The sequence below is a fragment of the Salmo salar genome, unplaced genomic scaffold, assembly GCF_905237065.1.
Source record: "Salmo salar unplaced genomic scaffold, Ssal_v3.1, whole genome shotgun sequence".
Lineage (NCBI taxonomy): Eukaryota > Metazoa > Chordata > Actinopteri > Salmoniformes > Salmonidae > Salmo > Salmo salar.
This window is the reverse complement of record NW_025550776.1, coordinates 124923-133830: the sequence shown is the minus strand read 5'-3', so window position 1 is coordinate 133830 and position 8908 is coordinate 124923. Positions and strand designations below refer to the sequence as shown.

At 39.8% G+C, this 8908-nt stretch overlaps 1 long non-coding RNA gene across 1 annotated transcript; it reads right to left on the bottom strand.

The window, feature by feature from the left end:
* Positions 1-173: 173 nt before the first annotated feature.
* On the bottom strand, positions 174-2671 carry LOC123740012 (uncharacterized). The gene is made up of 3 exons (XR_006768104.1): positions 2597-2671; positions 845-1009; positions 174-287 (listed from the first exon to the last, which is right to left on the bottom strand). It is a non-coding gene; the product is annotated as an uncharacterized lncRNA (long non-coding RNA).
* Positions 2672-8908: the final 6237 nt, after the last annotated feature.

The following is an 8908-nucleotide window of genomic DNA, read 5'->3' as shown; positions in this document are numbered from 1 at the left end:
ACAGCCTTCAGCTGGTTAAATACAGTGTGTTTATACTCACAGGGGTCTGACAGCCTTCAGCTGGTTAAATACAGTGTGTTTATACTCACAGTCCTCTAACAGCATTCAACTGGTTAAATACAGTGTGTTTATACTCACAGTCCTCTCTAACAGCATTCAGCTGGTTAAATACAGTGTGTTTATACTCACAGTCCTCTAACAGCCTTCAGCTGGTTAAATACAGTGGGTTTATACTCACAGGGGTCCGACTGTCTCGACTCCGTGTTCAGTCGGTTCTTTTTCTCCTCCTGGAAAGTTAGCACAGAATACACAATGAATACAGTGTATATACAGTATATGTTCTATATTATTATATTGTTATGAATCAATAATAACATAACATGTAAATATGAAGTAATCACTGTCACAATGTGCTATGCTTGCTGTTCTTCCTCCACCGCACAGAGAGAGAGAGAGGGGGGGGGAGGGAGAGGGAGAGAGAGAGAGACACACAGAGAGAGAGAGGGGAGGGAGAGACACAGAGAGAGACACATAGAGAGAGAGAGGGGGAGGGAGAGAGAGGGGAAGGGAGAGAGAGAGAGGGGGAGGGAGAGAGAGAGAGAGAGAGACACAGAGAGAGAGACACACAGAGAGAGAGAGAGAGAGAGAGAGAGAGAGAGGGGAGGGGAGAGAGAGAGAGAGAGGGGAGGGAGAGAGAGAGGGGGAGGGAGAGAGAGAGACAGACAGACAGACAGACATACACGTGCTATCTCTCTCTCGCTCTCATTAATGAGCTGTATCTGCTGTAATACCAAATCTATCCTGACATCCTGAATTATAATATTAATAATACAGGACGTTTTACCTTCTCCAGTAGCTCCATCTCTGCGTCAGACTCGTCCACCCAGCGGTCGAAGTCAGGAGCAAGGAAAAGAGGTTTCTTCTCCTGTAGCGTGAGTCTGTCCCACCAGCCACTTAGCTGCTTACGCACCGTGATGTTCACCTGGCGCTGGGTCGACCTGTGGCTCACCTGGAGAACACATGATATCTATTAGATTAGAATAACAACACAGTCACTTTCATTAGTTTACAACATCCACACAGAGTCCATCCACTAAACACAGTCTATTATAATCCAGAATAGTCTAGTAAACACAATCTATAATTATCCAGAATAGTCTAGTAAACAGTCTATTATAATTCAGAATAGTCTAGTAAACACAGTCTATTATAATTCAGAATAGTCTAGTAAACACAGTCTATTATTATCCAGAACAGTGTAGTAAACAGTCTATTATTATCCAGAATAGTCTAGTAAACACAGTCTATTATAATCCAGAATAGTCTAGTAAACACAGTCTATTATAATCCAGAATAGTCTAGTAAACACAGTCTATTATAATCCAGAATAGTCTAGTAAACACAGTCTATTATAATCCAGAATAGTCTAGTAAACACAATCTATTATTATCCAGAATAGTCTAGTAAACAGTCTATTATAATTCAGAATAGTCTAGTAAACACAGTCTATTATAATCCAGAATAGTCTAGTAAACAGTCTATTATAATTCAGAATAGTCTAGTAAACACAATCTATAATTATCCAGAATAGTCTAGTAAACAGTCTATTATAATTCAGAATAGTCTAGTAAACACAGTCTATTATAATTCAGAATAGTCTAGTAAACACAGTCTATTATTATCCAGAACAGTGTAGTAAACAGTCTATTATTATCCAGAATAGTCTAGTAAACACAATCTATTATAATCCAGAATAGTCTAGTAAACAGTGTATTATAATTCAGAATAGTCTAGTAAACACAATCTATAATTATCCAGAATAGTGTAGTAAACAGTCTATTATAATTCAGAATAGTGTAGTAAACAGTCTATTATAATTCAGAATAGTGTAGTAAACAGTCTATTATAATTCAGAATAGTGTAGTAAACACAGTCTATTATAATTCAGAATAGTGTAGTAAACACAGTCTATTATAATTCAGAATAGTCTAGTAAACACAGTCTATTATAATTCAGAATAGTGTAGTAAACACAGTCTATTATAATTCAGAATAGTGTAGTAAACAGTGTATTATAATTCAGAATAGTCTAGTAAACAGTCTATTATAATTCAGAATAGTCTAGTAAACACAGTCTATTATAATTCAGAATAGTCTAGTAAACACAGTCTATTATAATTCAGAATAGTCTAGTAAACACAATCTATAATTATCCAGAATAGTGTAGTAAACAGTCTATTATAATTCAGAATAGTGTAGTAAACAGTCTATTATAATTCAGAATAGTGTAGTAAACAGTCTATTATAATTCAGAATAGTCTAGTAAACAGTGTATTATAATTCAGAATAGTCTAGTAAACACAGTCTATTATAATTCAGAATAGTCTAGTAAACACAATCTATAATTATCCAGAATAGTGTAGTAAACAGTATTATAATTCAGAATAGTGTAGTAAACAGTCTATTATAATTCAGAATAGTGTAGTAAACAGTCTATTATAATTCAGAATAGTCTAGTAAACAGTGTATTATAATTCAGAATAGTCTAGTAAACACAGTCTATTATAATTCAGAATAGTCCATCTACTAAACAGTACCTCTGTCTTCACAGCATTAAGAAACGGCAGACTAAACTCATAATCATTCTGTCCTCTTGCTCCATGACCCTGTGCTGGAAACAAACAAAACAAAACAAAGGGATCATTTGTTTCTTCAAAGCCATGCTCTAATGGTAGGTTAATGAGTCTTCAAAGCCACGCTCTAATGGTAGGTTAATGAGTCTTCAAAGCCATGCTCTAATGGTAGGTTAATGAGACTTCAAAGCCATGCTCTAATGGTAGGTTAATGAGACTTCAAAGCCATGCTCTAATGGTAGGTTAATGAGACTTCAAAGCCACGCTCTAATGGTAGGTTAATGAGACTTCAAAGCCATGCTCTAATGGTAGGTTAATGAGACTTCAAAGCCACGCTCTAATGGTAGGTTAATGAGTCTTCAAAGCCATGCTCTAATGGTAGGTTAATGAGACTTCAAAGCCACGCTCTAATGGTAGGTTAATGAGTCTTCAAAGCCATGCTCTAATGGTAGGTTAATGAGTCTTCAAAGCCACGCTCTAATGGTAGGTTAATGAGACTTCAAAGCCATGCTCTAATGGTAGGTTAATGAGTCTTCAAAGCCACGCTCTAATGGTAGGTTAATGAGACTTCAAAGCCATGCTCTAATGGTAGGTTAATGAGTCTTCAAAGCCATGCTCTAATGGTAGGTTAATGAGACTTCAAAGCCACGCTCTAATGGTAGGTTAATGAGTCTTCAAAGCCACGCTCTAATGGTAGGTTAATGAGACTTCAAAGCCACGCTCTAATGGTAGGTTAATGAGACTTCAAAGCCATGGTAGGTGAATGAGTCTTCAAAGCCATGCTCTAATGGTAGGTTAATGAGTCTTCAAAGCCATGGTAGGTTAATGAGACTTCAAAGCCATGGTAGGTGAATGACAAAGCCATGGTAGGTGAATGAGTCTTCAAAGCCATGCTCTAATGGTAGGTTAATGAGACTTCAAAGCCATGCTCTAATGGTAGGTTAATGAGTCTTCAAAGCCATGGTAGGTTAATGAGACTTCAAAGCCATGGTAGGTTAATGAGACTTCAAAGCCACGCTCTAATGGTAGGTTAATGAGACTTCAAAGCCATGCTCTAATGGTATGTTAATGAGACTTCAAAGCCACGCTCTAATGGTAGGTTAATGAGACTTCAAAGCCACGCTCTAATGGTAGGTTAATGAGACTTCAAAGCCACGCTCTAATGGTAGGTTAATGAGACTTCAAAGCCACGCTCTAATGGTAGGTTAATGAGACTTCAAAGCCACGCTCTAATGGTAGGTTAATGAGACTTCAAAGCCACGCTCTAATGGTAGGTTAATGAGACTTCAAAGCCACGCTCTAATGGTAGGTTAATGAGACTTCAAAGCCATGCTCTAATGGTAGGTTAATGAGACTTCAAAGCCATGCTCTAATGGTAGGTTAATGAGACTTCAAAGCCATGCTCTAATGGTAGGTTAATGAGACTTCAAAGCCATGCTCTAATGGTAGGTTAATGAGACTTCAAAGCCATGCTCTAATGGTAGGTTAATGAGACTTCAAAGCCACGCTCTAATGGTAGGTTAATGAGACTTCAAAGCCACACTCTAATGGTAGGTTAATGAGACTTCAAAGCCACGCTCTAATGGTAGGTTAATGAGACTTCAAAGCCATGCTCTAATGGTAGGTTAATGAGACTTCAAAGCCACGCTCTAATGGTAGGTTAATGAGACTTCAAAGCCATGCTCTAATGGTAGGTTAATGAGACTTCAAAGCCATGGTAGGTTAATGAGACTTCAAAGCCACGCTCTAATGGTAGGTTAATGAGACTTCAAAGCCATGCTCTAATGGTAGGTTAATGAGACTTCAAAGCCATGCTCTAATGGTAGGTTAATGAGACTTCAAAGCCATGGTAGGTTAATGAGACTTCAAAGCCACGCTCTAATGGTAGGTTAATGAGACTTCAAAGCCATGCTCTAATGGTAGGTTAATGAGTCTTCAAAGCCACGCTCTAATGGTAGGTTAATGAGACTTCAAAGCCACGCTCTAATGGTAGGTTAATGAGTCTTCAAAGCCATGGTAGGTTAATGAGACTTCAAAGCCATGGTAGGTTAATGAGACTTCAAAGCCATGGTAGGTTAATGAGACTTCAAAGCCATGGTAGGTTAATGAGTCTTCAAAGCCATGGTAGGTTAATGAGACTTCAAAGCCACGCTCTAATGGTAGGTTAATGAGACTTCAAAGCCACGCTCTAATGGTAGGTTAATGAGACTTCAAAGCCACGCTCTAATGGTAGGTTAATGAGACTTCAAAGCCACGCTCTAATGGTAGGTTAATGAGACTTCAAAGCCATGCTCTAATGGTAGGTTAATGAGACTTCAAAGCCACGCTCTAATGGTAGGTTAATGAGACTTCAAAGCCACGCTCTAATGGTAGGTTAATGAGACTTCAAAGCCATGCTCTAATGGTAGGTTAATGAGACTTCAAAGACATGGTAGGTTAATGAGACTTCAAAGCCATGCTCTAATGGTAGGTTAATGAGACTTCAAAGCCATGCTCTAATGGTAGGTTAATGAGACTTCAAAGCCACGCTCTAATGGTAGGTTAATGAGTCTTCAAAGCCACGCTCTAATGGTAGGTTAATGAGACTTCAAAGCCACGCTCTAATGGTAGGTTAATGAGACTTCAAAGCCACGCTCTAATGGTAGGTTAATGAGACTTCAAAGCCACGCTCTAATGGTAGGTTAATGAGACTTCAAAGCCACGCTCTAATGGTAGGTTAATGAGACTTCAAAGCCATGCTCTAATGGTAGGTTAATGAGTCTTCAAAGCCATGCTCTAATGGTAGGTTAATGAGACTTCAAAGCCACGCTCTAATGGTAGGTTAATGAGTCTTCAAAGCCACGCTCTAATGGTAGGTTAATGAGACTTCAAAGCCACGCTCTAATGGTAGGTTAATGAGACTTCAAAGCCATGGTAGGTGAATGAGTCTTCAAAGCCATGCTCTAATGGTAGGTTAATGAGTCTTCAAAGCCATGGTAGGTTAATGAGACTTCAAAGCCATGGTAGGTGAATGACAAAGCCATGGTAGGTGAATGAGTCTTCAAAGCCATGCTCTAATGGTAGGTTAATGAGACTTCAAAGCCATGCTCTAATGGTAGGTTAATGAGTCTTCAAAGCCATGGTAGGTTAATGAGACTTCAAAGCCATGGTAGGTTAATGAGACTTCAAAGCCACGCTCTAATGGTAGGTTAATGAGACTTCAAAGCCATGCTCTAATGGTAGGTTAATGAGACTTCAAAGCCACGCTCTAATGGTAGGTTAATGAGACTTCAAAGCCACGCTCTAATGGTAGGTTAATGAGACTTCAAAGCCACGCTCTAATGGTAGGTTAATGAGACTTCAAAGCCACGCTCTAATGGTAGGTTAATGAGACTTCAAAGCCACGCTCTAATGGTAGGTTAATGAGACTTCAAAGCCACGCTCTAATGGTAGGTTAATGAGACTTCAAAGCCACGCTCTAATGGTAGGTTAATGAGACTTCAAAGCCATGCTCTAATGGTAGGTTAATGAGACTTCAAAGCCATGCTCTAATGGTAGGTTAATGAGACTTCAAAGCCATGCTCTAATGGTAGGTTAATGAGACTTCAAAGCCATGCTCTAATGGTAGGTTAATGAGACTTCAAAGCCATGCTCTAATGGTAGGTTAATGAGACTTCAAAGCCACGCTCTAATGGTAGGTTAATGAGACTTCAAAGCCACGCTCTAATGGTAGGTTAATGAGACTTCAAAGCCACGCTCTAATGGTAGGTTAATGAGACTTCAAAGCCATGCTCTAATGGTAGGTTAATGAGACTTCAAAGCCACGCTCTAATGGTAGGTTAATGAGACTTCAAAGCCATGCTCTAATGGTAGGTTAATGAGACTTCAAAGCCATGGTAGGTTAATGAGACTTCAAAGCCACGCTCTAATGGTAGGTTAATGAGACTTCAAAGCCATGCTCTAATGGTAGGTTAATGAGACTTCAAAGCCATGCTCTAATGGTAGGTTAATGAGACTTCAAAGCCATGGTAGGTTAATGAGACTTCAAAGCCACGCTCTAATGGTAGGTTAATGAGACTTCAAAGCCATGCTCTAATGGTAGGTTAATGAGTCTTCAAAGCCACGCTCTAATGGTAGGTTAATGAGACTTCAAAGCCACGCTCTAATGGTAGGTTAATGAGTCTTCAAAGCCATGGTAGGTTAATGAGACTTCAAAGCCATGGTAGGTTAATGAGACTTCAAAGCCATGGTAGGTTAATGAGACTTCAAAGCCATGGTAGGTTAATGAGTCTTCAAAGCCATGGTAGGTTAATGAGACTTCAAAGCCACGCTCTAATGGTAGGTTAATGAGACTTCAAAGCCACGCTCTAATGGTAGGTTAATGAGACTTCAAAGCCACGCTCTAATGGTAGGTTAATGAGACTTCAAAGCCACGCTCTAATGGTAGGTTAATGAGACTTCAAAGCCATGCTCTAATGGTAGGTTAATGAGACTTCAAAGCCACGCTCTAATGGTAGGTTAATGAGACTTCAAAGCCACGCTCTAATGGTAGGTTAATGAGACTTCAAAGCCATGCTCTAATGGTAGGTTAATGAGACTTCAAAGACATGGTAGGTTAATGAGACTTCAAAGCCATGCTCTAATGGTAGGTTAATGAGACTTCAAAGCCATGCTCTAATGGTAGGTTAATGAGACTTCAAAGCCACGCTCTAATGGTAGGTTAATGAGTCTTCAAAGCCACGCTCTAATGGTAGGTTAATGAGTCTTCAAAGCCACGCTCTAATGGTAGGTTAATGAGACTTCAAAGCCACGCTCTAATGGTAGGTTAATGAGACTTCAAAGCCACGCTCTAATGGTAGGTTAATGAGACTTCAAAGCCACGCTCTAATGGTAGGTTAATGAGACTTCAAAGCCACGCTCTAATGGTAGGTGGATGAGTCTTCAAAGCCACGCTCTAATGGTAGGTTAATGAGACTTCAAAGCCATGCTCTAATGGTAGGTTAATGAGACTTCAAAGCCATGCTCTAATGGTAGGTTAATGAGACTTCAAAGCCACGCTCTAATGGTAGGTTAATGAGACTTCAAAGCCATGCTCTAATGGTAGGTTAATGAGACTTCAAAGCCACGCTCTAATGGTAGGTTAATGAGACTTCAAAGCCATGCTCTAATGGTAGGTGGATGAGACTTCAAAGCCACGCTCTAATGGTAGGTTAATGAGTCTTCAAAGTCACGCTCTAATGGTAGGTTAATGAGACTTCAAAGCCACGCTCTAATGGTAGGTGAATGAGTCTTCAAAGCCACGCTCTAATGGTAGGTTAATGAGTCTTCAAAGCCACGCTCTAATGGTAGGTTAATGAGTCTTCAAAGCCATGGTAGGTGGATGAGTCTTCAAAGCCACGCTCTAATGGTAGGTTAATGAGTCTTCAAAGCCATGGTAGGTGAATGAGTCTTCAAAGCCACGCTCTAATGGTAGGTTAAATGAGACTTCAAAGCCATGCTCTAAGGGTAGGTTAATGAGACTTCAAAGCCACGCTCTAATGGTAGGTTAATGAGACTTCAAAGCCATGCTCTAATGATAGGTTAATGAGACTTCAAAGCCACGCTCTAATGGTAGGTTAATGAGACTTCAAAGCCATGCTCTAATGGTAGGTTAATGAGACTTCAAAGCCATGCTCTAATGGTAGGTTAATGAGACTTCAAAGCCATGCTCTAATGGTAGGTGGATGAGTCTTCAAAGCCACGCTCTAATGGTAGGTTAATGAGTCTTCAAAGCCATGCTCTAATGGTAGGTTAATGAGACTTCAAAGCCACGCTCTAATGGTAGGTTAATGAGTCTTCAAAGCCATGGTAGGTGGATGAGTCTTCAAAGCCACGCTCTAATGGTAGGTTAATGAGTCTTCAAAGCCACGCTCTAATGGTAGGTTAATGAGTCTTCAAAGCCATGCTCTAATGGTAGGTTAATGAGTCTTCAAAGCCATGCTCTAATGGTAGGTTAATGAGTCTTCAAAGCCACGCTCTAATGGTAGGTTAATGAGTCTTCAAAGCCACGCTCTAATGGTAGGTTAATGAGTCTTCAAAGCCATAGTAGGTTAATGAGTCTTCAAAGCCATGGTAGGTTAATGAGTCTTCAAAGCCATGCTCTAATGGTAGGTTAATGAGTCTTCAAAGCCTCACTCTAATGGTAGGTTAATGAGTCTCCAAAGCCACGCTCTAATGGTAGGTTAATGAGTCTTCAAAGCCACGCTCTAATGGTAGATTAATGAGTCTTCAAAGCCATGCTCTAATGGTAGGTTAATG